This window comes from Cervus elaphus, chromosome 5, assembly GCF_910594005.1.
Source record: "Cervus elaphus chromosome 5, mCerEla1.1, whole genome shotgun sequence".
NCBI lineage: Eukaryota > Metazoa > Chordata > Mammalia > Artiodactyla > Cervidae > Cervus > Cervus elaphus.
The window spans coordinates 63,156,011-63,167,482 of record NC_057819.1 but is presented as its reverse complement, the minus strand read 5'-3'; positions in this window follow the sequence as shown (position 1 = coordinate 63,167,482).

Genomic DNA, 11,472 nt, shown 5'->3' with positions numbered 1-11,472 from the left:
AAGTCCTGTTTCAACTATTTATTTACTCCCTCATCAAGGGACCCAAAGCCAAGAGAAGAAACCAATTATCCCAAACCCCAGAGGGTTGCTTTGGTGACCCCACCGTGGTTGTCGAAGAGGAGTGAAGAGGGCTATGACATAAAGTCTCTCATCCACAGCTGACTCCTGCACACGGCGGCCGTGGGAATGTCACCCGTCACTGCTCCTTCCAGGAGCTCTTCTTCTGAGTGCCTAAGGGAAGTGCCTTAAGACACCTGCATTCAGCCCACAGCTGGAGCAGGATACCTCCCTCGTCAGAGTTTGATCCAGGAGGAGGTGATGCCAGAAGAGCTATTACAGGGACTGGGAACAGGGGATCCAGAACAGACGTTAGAGAGGCTGAGAATGATGGGATCATGGGGTCGGCAAAGGGGGATAAGGATTTGAAGGCGAGGGAGGAGAAGAAGGCTGGAAGGAGGTAAAGATGTGTGATCCACACTAGGGAAAGAGAGACATGCTTATGGGGCAAGAGACAAGAAAAAAGGTGTGCTCTCCCATGGGGGTGATAGATTACATGATGGTTTCAAAAGATCTATTAGTGTGCTAGGGCTGCCGTAACAAAGGACTACAGACTGGGGGGCTTAAAGAACAGAAATTAATTTTCTCACAATCGTGGAGGCAAGTCTGAGATCAAGGTGATGGCAGAGTTGGTTCCTTCCCAGGGACCATGAGGAAAAAGCTGGTCCACGCTTGTCTCCTAGCTTCTGGGGGCTCTGTTGCCAATCTCTGGTGCTCCTTGGCTTGTGGAGCCATCGCCCCGAGCTCTGCCTTCATCTTCACAAGATGTTCCCCCTGTGTGTGTGTGTCTGTCTCCAAATTTCCTCTTTTTAGTAGGACACCAATCATATTGGCCCAGTGTCCACCCAAAGATCTCATTTTAACTTGATTACCTCTACAAAAGCCCTCTCCCTGAGAGAAGTCGTATTCTAAGGTATTGGGCGTTAGAACTTCCACATATGGATTTTGGAGAGAGACAATTCAACTCATTAATGGAGTCAAGTAATATTGGATGCTAAAGAATGAACTAGTTGCAACCCACTCCAGTACTCTTGCCTAGAGAATCCCAGGGACGGGGGAGCCTGGTGGACTGTCGTCTATGGGGTCGCACAGGGTCGGACACGACTGAAGCGACTTAGCAGTAGCAGCAGCAAGAATGAACAGCAAAACCCTCCGTCTGTGTTCCCTCTACATCTCTGACCCAGCAGGACTGACACCAAACTCCCAGTCCAGCTTCAGACACGAGGGGCAGCTGGTGAGTCACCGTCCAGCCACTGCCTCCTCTCCAGGGGGAACCTCACAGAAGCTACGGCGGGTGCCTTTTGAAGCCTAAGCTTAGCCCTTAGACATTGAAATTTCTATTCTGAGCTACGTAAGTGAAAAAATAAATGTCTTTAAAGATAAAACAGATACTAGAGGTAAAAAGGAACACCTTTGAAATCGAACAGTTGGAAGGACTGTGTGTCAGTGACTCAGAAGTAATTAAGACGTGATTAAGGCACTCTGAAGCAGAGGGACAGCGTTAATCCCCACAGTAGAGTGGAACCTCATCATAAATCCAACACCTTGGATCTTGAATCAGGAAAGAGGTTCTAGCCAAAGTCAACTGAGCTGCTACAGGAGTCATTCTGCTTTTGCAAAGCAACTGTTGTCTTTGTCCTCTGCCCTCCCCCAATTCATCTGGCGACGGTCCCCGGCCCCTGCCCCCCGGGGAGCCAGTATAACCCATGCTGAGTTGGTCTACCCACCTCCCCACCATCCACCCCACCACAGCATTCAGCCTGGGATGCACTCATGAGTCAAACCAAGTCATCTCAAGCCCTTCATCCAGAATGTTCCAGTGGAGCTGTGGGAAGGAAGCACATGCTGGCCTGTTGGGTAGCAATTTGAGAAGGATGTGAATCTGGGGCTGTGCCTACCAGCAGGGGCAATGAGGTGAAGGATCTCGGTCTAATGGTTAGGACTCTGCACTTTCATGGCTGGGGGACCAGGTTAAATCCTTGGTCAGGGAACTAAGATCTCACAAGTTGCAAGGCACAAATAAAAAATAGAAATTTTCTTTAAAAAAAGAGAGCCCAGTTATAAAGGCCAAGAATCCAGAGTTGCAACTTTCTGGCTTTCCTTTTTTTTTTTCCATTAAAAAAAAAAAAGGAGAAGAAAAAAACTTAAATGATAGCTTTATTGAGATATAATTCACATACCATAAAATTTGCTCCTTTAAAATGAACAGTTCAATGGTTTTTAGTATATTCCCAACATTCATCACTACCTAATGTTAGAACATTTTCATCTCCACAGAAAGAAATACCGTGCCCATTAGCACTCACTTCCTGTTACCCCTCCCCCATCTACTTCCCCTCTCTGTGAATTTTGCCTTTTCTGGACAGCTTTGATCTATTCTCACACTGTTTTAAAATTGTTTTGGGGTCTGCCTCCCAAGCCAAGGCAGGGACTGTCTTGGAGGGTGCTAGGGGTACATGACAGGCACTCAGGAGAATAAGATTTCCTAGCAGGAGAGGCCATCCCTTCTGTCCCATAATTCTGGAGCGGAATGACCTAAGTAGATCTCTTAGCTTGGAGCTTCCAGTGGACACGTGCCAAAAGGGTGGTGAACTTTTTTGGTGTGTGTGGTAAAATAGACGTAACAAAAAATATTATAATTATTATAACTGTATATTCTATACGCAGTTGCTTTGTGGAGATTATACTGAATATTCTAAACTTAGGATGATGTTAATTCAAGTTAAACACTCTAACTTGAATTTAAACTAGCCGACTTGATGGGCATGAGTGAGTAAGCTCCGGGAGTTTGTGATGGACAGGGAGGCCTGGCGTGCTGAGATTCATGGGGTTGCAAAGAGTCGGACACGACTGAGCGACTGAACTGAACTGAACTGAACTTTAGCAACATGAAAAACTCTGCACTTCTACAACTCCATTCCTACCCTTTTAGTTATTGATGTCATAGTATTTCATCTTTATGTGTTGTATACACAAAACGTAAATTAATAATTCTTTTAAATGCATTAGTATCTTAAATTATGAGGAAAACAAAATATGGAGTTACAAACCAAAATTACAATAATATCATATCAGCTTTTAGGCTAACAATCATTTTTGTTAGTGTTCGTCTCTTACAACATGTAGAAAACAAAAATTGGAGTTGCAAATTGTTGTTTCAATAATACTAGCTTTTATAATTGCCCATGATTTACCTTTACTGACATGTACATATTTTCATTTGGCTTCAAGTTTCTATCCAGTGTCCTTTCATTTCAGCCTGCAGGACCCCCTTTAGCTTTTCTTTCAGAGCAAATCTAGTAGTAATTAACTCCCTCCATTTTTGTTTACCAGGGAATGTCTTCATTTCTCCCTTATTTTTGAAAGACAATTTTGCCAGATGTAGGATTCTTGGTTGACAGCTTTTTTTCTTTTAGCACTTTGAATATTTCAGTTTATTGCCTTCTGGCCTCCAAAATTTCTGAAGAGAAATCTGCTGATGGTCTTATTGAAGATCCCTTATATGTGACTAGCTTCTCTCTTGCTGCTTTCAAGATTCTGTCTTTGTGTTCAAAAGGTTTGATTACAATGTGCCTTAGTTTAAGTTTCTTTGAGTTTGTCTTGGAGTTCACTGAACTTCTTGGATGACTATATTCATGTCTTTCATTAAATCTGGGAAGTTCTCGGTCATTATTTCTTCGTATATCCTCTCTGCTCCTTTCTCTCTCTCTCTTCTCCTTCTAAGACTCTCTCCCTATATACGTTGGTCTACCTGATGGTTATTCATAGGTCCCTTATGCTCTAGTCATTTTTCTTCAGTTTTTGTTCCTTTCTGTTTCTCAGATGCAATAACTTCAATTGCATTCAATTCTTCAAGATCACTGATTCTTTCTTCTGATTGATCCAATCTGCCTTTGAACCCTTCCAGTGAATTTGAAAATTTCAACTGTCGTATATTTCCATTCTAGAATCTATTTTTGGTTTCTCTTTAGATTTTCTACCTATTTTATTCCCATTTTGTTCATACATCTTTTTCTTTACTTTATCCACACCTTAAAGTCTTTTAAAGTCTTTGTCTAATAGATCCATCATCAAGTCTTTTTAAGGAGAGTTTCTGTCGATTCTTCTTCTTTAAATAAGCCATCCTTTCCTGTTTCTCTGTATGGCTCATCATTTTTTTGTTGAAAAGTGGACATTTAAGTCTAATGACGTGCTAAATCTGGAAATTAGATTCTCCTCCTTCCCCAGGGTTTGCTGAATTTTTTTGCTTTTATTTTTGCTTGTAAATTGCTGTAGGCTATTTCTGTGCCTAGTAGGAGTTTGAGGTGAAAACATAAGGCCTTCTCCGGTCTTTTCTGAGCCAACAGCTTTCCCTGGGCACATGTTACCCTACTTTCCCTCGTATAAGCAGTTGTTTCTGGGACTTCCCTGGCAGTCCAGTGGTTAAGACTCTGTGCTCCCACGGCAAGGGATGCAGGTTCAATCCCTGGTCGGGAATTAAGATCCCACACACCACATGTGTGTTCATGCTCAGTCGTGTCCGACTCTTTGTGACCCCACGGACTGTAGCCTGCCAGGCTCCTCTGTCCATGGGATTATCCCAGTGAGAATACTAGAGCGGGTTGCCATTTCCTCCTCCATGGAATATTCCTGGCCCAAGGATAGAACCCGTCTCCTGCTGCTCCTTCATTGGCAGGCAGATTCTTTACCACTGAGCTACCAGGGAAGCCCATGTGGCACAGAGTATAGCCAAAAATATAAAATTAAAAATACAAAAGCAGTTGCTTCTGAATGTCCTAGGTTTTAATATCTGGCTCCTAAAGAGGGAAAAGAGAACAATGAAGGGGAAGGATACCAGCCCTTTGAGTTCCCTAGACGTCTTCAGTTGGCAGAGAGGGAAACAATAGGAAGAGAGTCGGCAACAGCGGCCGCTGACCACTCTTCGATGAGGAGGAGCACCAGCAATCAGAGCACAGATCCTCGATATTTGGAGGACAAGTTCCTTTTGCCCACTTTGGCTCCCAAAGCTGTGTGCAAGCAGCTCCAAGAACACACGAACAGCTGCCTGCCTGGGACTGGAAGTCAGGGATGGGTGACTGCCAGTGTGCCCAGATCTGAAACTGGCCATAATTTTACCATCCAAACTTCCCCTGACAGTTGCAAGCCTTCGGTAGACTCCAGAGTTCCAAAAATATTTACATCAGATCGATTCGACCAGTAAAATTATTGTCCGGGTGGGGAGACAGATTCCTGGTGTTCCCTGCTCTGTCATCTTCCCATAATCCTTTGTTGTTTCTGGCCTTTCTCTCAGCTCTGTGAGCTACCCCAGTATCTAGCCAATAAATCTAACTTTGGGATTAAGCTGGCCTTGGCACCCTGTTACTTATAAAAATACACTTAGATTCTGTTCTAAGACTGTAGAAAGTGAAATATCTTTGCCATGATTGAAAAGAGCCTGCCTACCAAAGCAGGAGACGTAGGTTCAATCCCTGGGTCAGGAAGATCCACTGGAGAAGGGCGTGGCAACCCACTCCAATATTCTTGCCCGGAGAATCCCATGGACAGAGGAGCCTGGCGGGCTTGTGGTTCAGAGGGTCGCACAGAGTCTGACACGACTGAAGTGACTTAGCACACACATATCTGGCTAACAGTAACTGAGGGTTTAATAAATGCCAGGCACTGTCAACCCAGACTGAAAGTTTCTGTGGCACTTTGGCTAGCACTTTTTTGACCTCATGAACAAGTACATCATAACTAGGAGGGCAATACCCTACCACGTTCCCAGTCTGTGGTTATCAGTCTCAGCTGAGGTCTGCCCTAGGACACAAAGCAGTGATAATGACAGGATCTGGTGCAATGAAAGGGCACCACTCGAAGAATGAGTTACCATGTAAAAACTTCAGCAACTGTCTCAGCATTTGACGCTTAATTATGGAGTAAAACATTTTCGAAACCTCAGGTAGGCCTGTCAGAAAGATTTACCTCACCTTTTTATCCAGGGCTGGGCTGACAGTTCCCTATGCTCATGGTAATTAGCCCTACACGAACATGTGGCAAGTCACCACAAGCTCCCTAACTCCTCCGGACTACAGTGTAACCGCCTTAGCCTGACAAATAAATACCCTACTCAATCTCTTCTTGCATCCTCACTTCTACCTCACCCCACTGTTTCCGGATTTGCTTCAGCCCTGGGGAACCACTCTCAGCTTTCCATCCACACTTGGCATGGTCCCGTCTTTGCCTCCTTGCTGACATCATGCCTTCTGCTGGTACTCTTACCTGTGAAGACCAGCTCAGATGCTTTTCTATCGGCACAATCAGAAGTGACTTATTGACCCTTGAATTCTTAGGGCTCCTTGGTGGTGCCTCTCTGGTGGCCCTTGCTTTCTGTGTAGCTCTTGTGAGGGTACCCTTTCCTCCTTGACTGTGCTCTCTTGGGCTAGAGACTGTAGTTTTATAGTATCCCCGCGTGTGTGTGCTATGTTGCTTCCGTCATGCCCAACTCTTTGCAGTCCTATGGACTGTAGCCCGCCAGGCTCCTCTCTTCATGGCATTCTCCAGGCAAGAATACTGGAGTGGGTTGCCATGCCCTCCCTCGGGGGATCGTCTTGTCCCAAGGGTTGAACCTGCATCTCTTACATTTCCTGCATTGGCACTCCTAATGCCACCTGGAAATCCCACATTATCTGCACAACCTAAAGCAATCTATGATAAATATTTTGCTGATCAAGTGAATAAAGAAAGGAATGTTTATTGGCACTCAGGGCTCTCCATTATCTAGCCTAATCCTATTAACCGTTGTTTTGTTTGTTTGTGTATTTGTCTTTTGACTCTTTCCAAATGTACTTCATGGAGGTAGTTCTTGCCTTAGTCCCCTGAGTATACTCTGTTGACTTCAAGTTTTGCTCACATTAACTCTTCACGTACCTTTTCATCTACTTAGTCACGTATCCATTCATTCACTCACTCACTCACTCATTTATCCTGTCACTCAGATATTCACTGAGCATCTGTTGACTGCTAGCTGCCATACAGAGGCGCCAAGGACACAGAAGTGTCTGAGATTGATTCCTTGTCTTCCAACAGTAGGAGAGAGGATGTATAAACAGCACTACAAATGCTGTATGGATGATTGGTACGTAAAAGAGGTCCGTACACAGTAAATGTAGAGATAGAGGAGGGACGGGGTAGCTCCTGGGAGGTGCGGATTGTGTTCAGGAAAATTTCACAGAGGAAATGTGCCTTCAAAACCAAGTATCATCTAGAAAGTTGTTGTTAAGCGTGGACTCACGGCAGGACTTCCCTGTCAGTCCAGTGGTGAAGACTCAGTGCTTCCACCATAGGGGCTGCAGGTTCAGTTCCTGGTTGGGTGGCAAAGACCCCACATGCCTCTGGCACTGCTAGATCCCTGTGACACCCTCGCCCCAGTTGAGAACTCTGGAGGTTGAATTTGGGCCCTTCCTCAGAATGGGATTATGAGTCCAAGACTCACTCAGACTTATGTTTTTGTCCTAATTTGCAACCCCTTCCAACTGGTAAGTGAAACCTCCAATTCTTCTCTAAACAAATCACACACCTGGCCTGTGATCTGTTCAATTTCTTTAAAGGACCTGTGTCCAGTGTCATCTGCTTTGCCTTTATTTTATTAATCAAATTCTAGAATTCAAGGGATGACTCATTGGTACACCCCACATTTAACTGTGACATGTGAAAACTCCTCCTCCTTCATGAGGCTGTAAACTCCGAGAAGGTGGGTTTGTTTTTTTTCCCCCCAGCACAGCACCAGCTGCTCTAACCCTTGGGGAGGGTTCTGTGCCTCTTAAAAAAATAACCTCCATTCTCTCCTCTCTCCTAAGGCAGTTTCTAGTTCTCTCTCTTCCTCTCCTCCTCCACTTTCTCACCCCCTGATCCTTGCTCTCCTACTTCCTACAATAACTTGCCCTCTGACCCTTGGGAGCAATCTATCTAGGAAATGCATAGTGTTTCCAGAACACAGAGCCTTCCCCTAGGGGAGGAGAACTGAATGCAGCACAGCATCAGACAGAGGTTTAAACGAGCCGACCTTTCACGTTCTTCCCTTACAGAGATTTTGTGAGTCTGTCTTAAGGTCCTATGTCTAAGGTTCAAGAAACTGGTTACCCACACTTACTTGTGCTACGGATTTTTTTCAGGTGCTGTTAACGCAAAGGGTGGCCAGGAGGGAGGATTTTCAACATATACCACACCTTTAAGTTGAGGTTAGGAAATTCCTAACTGCTAAAGCATGTTTTTGTGTTAGCCATTAATAAATTTTTAAGCACTTTTTGAATCACACAGTAGTAAATCAATGAAAACCCAGTTCAAGGTTATTTAGAGGCACTCATGCGTGTAACAATGCTTTGTAACCTCTGAGTACAATGCAAAGATAAGATGTTATTTTTAATATCATTGTAGCTGTCCTAAATGTGTGATTTTCCTGGCTCAATGTACAAGATAAAAACAAAACAAAACAAAAAAACTCCAGAGGTCTTCCTGTTCCTTATCAATGTAAGATACCAGTAACAAGCAGAGGTAATTTTCTCCAATTCATCCTAGGCTCCGAGCAATAGCCAGCCCAGAAATTTCAAATGACACAATTCATTTAAACTAGGCTGTGCATCCTTTTAATGTTTCAACATTCAAAAAGATATCTTTACTCCCATGTTCACTACAGCATTGTTAAAGCCAAGACATGGAAACAACCATGACAAGTCCATCAACAGATAAACGGATAAAGATGTGATGTATACATGCAGTGGAATATTAGTCATAATAAAAATAAAATTTTCCCACTTACAACAACATGCATGGGTTTAGAAGGTATTATGCTAAGTAAGATAAGTCCCAGAAAGATAAATACCATATGATCCCTCTTATATGTGGAATCTTAAACAAAATAAAATGAAAACAGACTCATAGATACACAGAACAAAAGGGTGGTTGACAGGAAGGGGAATAAGATGGAAAAATAAGTGAAGGGGATTAAGAGATACTAAACCTTTATGATAAAATAAATGAGCCACAGGGATTTATTACAGCATAAGGAATACAGATAATATTAATAATATCATAGTAAATTTGTATGGGGACATATGGTTACCAGACTTACAGTGATCATTTCCTAATTAGGCAAATGTCAAATCACTGTGCAGTACAGCTGAAACTGACATAATATTGTACATCAACTATATTTCAATAAAATAATAATGAATGAATGAATGTCATACCTCCCTCCAAACCTCTTTCTACCATTGTAATTGTTGACGCTTTATTGCCAAACTTGGAAGATAAGATCTAGAATAAAGTGTCTCCAGGAACATAGACACAGTGGAGGCATGTCGGTTTCTTAAGGTGACCACACATTCACCCTTTGGTCAGCACCTGAGGCACCTGATCTTTATCTCTGCAGTATTTAGAATGGATGATGTTTAAGGCAAATCAGCCATGATACCACATGCAGTCTTAGAATTAAGCATTAGGCCAATTAACCTACAGACTCAGAAACACAGTCAGGGTAAGGGAGTAAGTGGGTGACATCAGAAATGATTCAAGGTTTCAACATGTGGTTTCAAATCAGGATCAAATATGTGCTGATCAAGTACACCCAGCATAGAGCAATCCCTATAGAATAAACTGCTGACATCAAGGTGGAAGCAAAGAAAAAAATCTTTTTTTCAAACCATTACCTTAGAGTATCGGTCATCATGATGACAGATAAATCACAGTTCATCTCCAGCATTTATCAAAGTGCCCAAAATATCAATGGCACTCATACTTATGAGACAAATGAATCTCAGTGGTTTCTTTAGACTGTTTGACAGTTGGTTCCAAGAGGAAATGATGGATTAAGCAGATGCTTCTAATTTCACTCTTTCCAGAACCCCACTAAAACTCATAAGGATGGGGGAAGAGGGAAAAGAAGTAATAGCAACAGAATTTTGGAGGCTAAAAAGCAGTGGTAAAAGACTTGGCAGGCCTGAGAAAACCAAATGCTAAGTTAGTGGCATTGTAAAATCCTCTGAATGTGGAGTGAAGATGCAAGAAAGATGAAATAAGGGAACTGGTTGAGGATGGAAGCCACTTGAAAAGTAACTACTTTTATACCCTCTCCCTGACTCTTTTCCACTGGGTGACTTCCCCTCCCCTACTCTAACAGAAGTGGAGGTTTATCCACTTCCTTTCTGATGTTGAAGGGGCTTAGGGGCTGTCACAAGAAAACAAGGATTAATAATGTAGGCACATCAAATGCTCAGATCTTCTTCTGGTTCCTGAAATGCTAGAAATCAAGCCTTACCCTCCAGAGGAAAGACTGGAAAAGACTTCTCTAAGGAACATGACTAGTCCAAGTAGTAAAAAAGTCCCTAAAGATAGTGATATGGAGTGGGATGAGGGGAGGGCTGGAATTCTCTAACAGAGAAGTTACTTATATCATCTTTCAGTAAAGTTTATGATCAGTAAGTCTTCCCAAAATCACAGAGCTTCTCATCCACTTTTTGCTATCCCCTCCTTAAATATAAGGGTTTCCCAGGGGGCTCAGTGGTAAAGAATCTACTTACCAACGCAGGAGACACAGGTTCAATCCCTGGGTTAGAAAGATCCCCTGGAAAAGGAAATGGCAATATTCCAGTGTTCTTGCCTGAAAAATCCCATGGACAGGGGAGTCTGGTGGACTCCATGGGGTCGCAAAAGAGTCAGACATGACCTAGTGACTAAACAACAACCTTAAATACAATCAGGCAACTAGGATTACAAAACATTGGAGGAAATTTTAACAGGAAAGGTACCCGAAGGACCTAAACTGCCAGATGAAAAGAGCGCACAAGTACCCACTTCACTGAATGGAAACGGCTCCATATCAAGCATATTATTATGAAATTCTAGAACACTAGACCCAGAGACAACATTCTCCATATTTCTAAAGAGAAAAAGCATATATACAAACAGGTAGGAAACCAGAATGGCATCAGACTTCTCAACAACTCTGAACCCTGAATTCTAAGGATTCTTCCAAAAGTCTAAAGGAAATTGATTTTCTATGTAAAATTCTATACCAAGATGATCTGTGCATCAAAAACAAAAGTAGAATCTACATAAATTCTCAAAAATCTTACCTTCCATGTACTCTTTCTCAAGAAGATTAGGGACAAAGTGCTAAATCAAAAAGAGAGAGAGAAAACCTTGAAAGAAGGTGTGGATTATGGGAAAACAGAAAATCCAAGGGAGGAAATAGGTGAAGTGAGTACTCAGAATGATGATGTATGAACTGGGTACGTGATACAGAGGGCAACAGGTACACAGAGGAGGCCTGTGCCTCAGAGAGAAGACACATGTTATCATTAGCATGTCCACCGCCATTACTTTTTGAAATCTGAAAATGGAGTTCCTGGACACGCTAACCCAGGTTGTTTATGTATTTTG